The sequence below is a fragment of the Gavialis gangeticus genome, unplaced genomic scaffold (assembly GCF_001723915.1).
Source record: "Gavialis gangeticus isolate Ggan-Ray unplaced genomic scaffold, GavGan_comp1, whole genome shotgun sequence".
NCBI classification, from domain to species: Eukaryota; Metazoa; Chordata; order Crocodylia; family Gavialidae; genus Gavialis; species Gavialis gangeticus.
Genome location: NW_017729031.1, coordinates 52,828,602 through 52,829,230, shown reverse-complemented (window position 1 = coordinate 52,829,230; position 629 = coordinate 52,828,602). Strand labels below are relative to the sequence as shown.

Below are 629 nucleotides of genomic sequence, written 5' to 3'. Positions count from 1 at the left end.
CCTGGTGGCCTTCTACAGCCAGGTCACGAAATCCTTAGACGCAGGTGTCACAGTGGACATAGTCTTTCTGGACTTTAGGAAGGCCTTCGACACCGTCTCTCACCCCATTCTCATTAAAAAATTAAGCGACTGTGGCGTCAATGGCTACACAGTCAGATGGGTCACAAATTGGCTGGAGGGCCACACCCAGAGAGTGGTGGTGGACGGGTCGTTTTCAACTTGGAGGTATGTGGGCAGTGGGGTCTTCCGGCCCGCACTGTTCAACATCTTCATCAGCGACTTGGACAAGGGGGTGAAAAGCACCTTGTTCAAATTTGCGGATAATACTAAGATGTGGGGAAAGGTGGGCACACTAGAAGGGACAGACAGAATACAGCTGGACCTGGACAGGTTAGAGAGGTGGGCAAATGAGAATAGGATGGGATTCAATACTGACAAGTGCAAGGTACTGCACCTAGGAAAGAAGAACCAGCAGCATACCTACAGTCTGGAGAACTCCCTTCTTGTCAGCACAGAGGAAGAAAAGGATCTTGGAGTCATTATTGATTCCAAGATGAACATGGAGCCGCCAATGTAGGGACGCAGTTAGGAAGGCCAACCGCACCTTGTCATGCATCCACAGATGCATC

The 629-nt window shown here is 50.2% G+C and overlaps 1 protein-coding gene across 1 annotated transcript in view; it reads right to left on the bottom strand.

The window, feature by feature from the left end:
* The window catches only part of UBR3 (ubiquitin protein ligase E3 component n-recognin 3 (putative)), a 354,426-nt gene that overhangs the window by 255,030 nt on the left and 98,767 nt on the right, over positions 1 to 629 (bottom strand). The window lies entirely within an intron of this gene.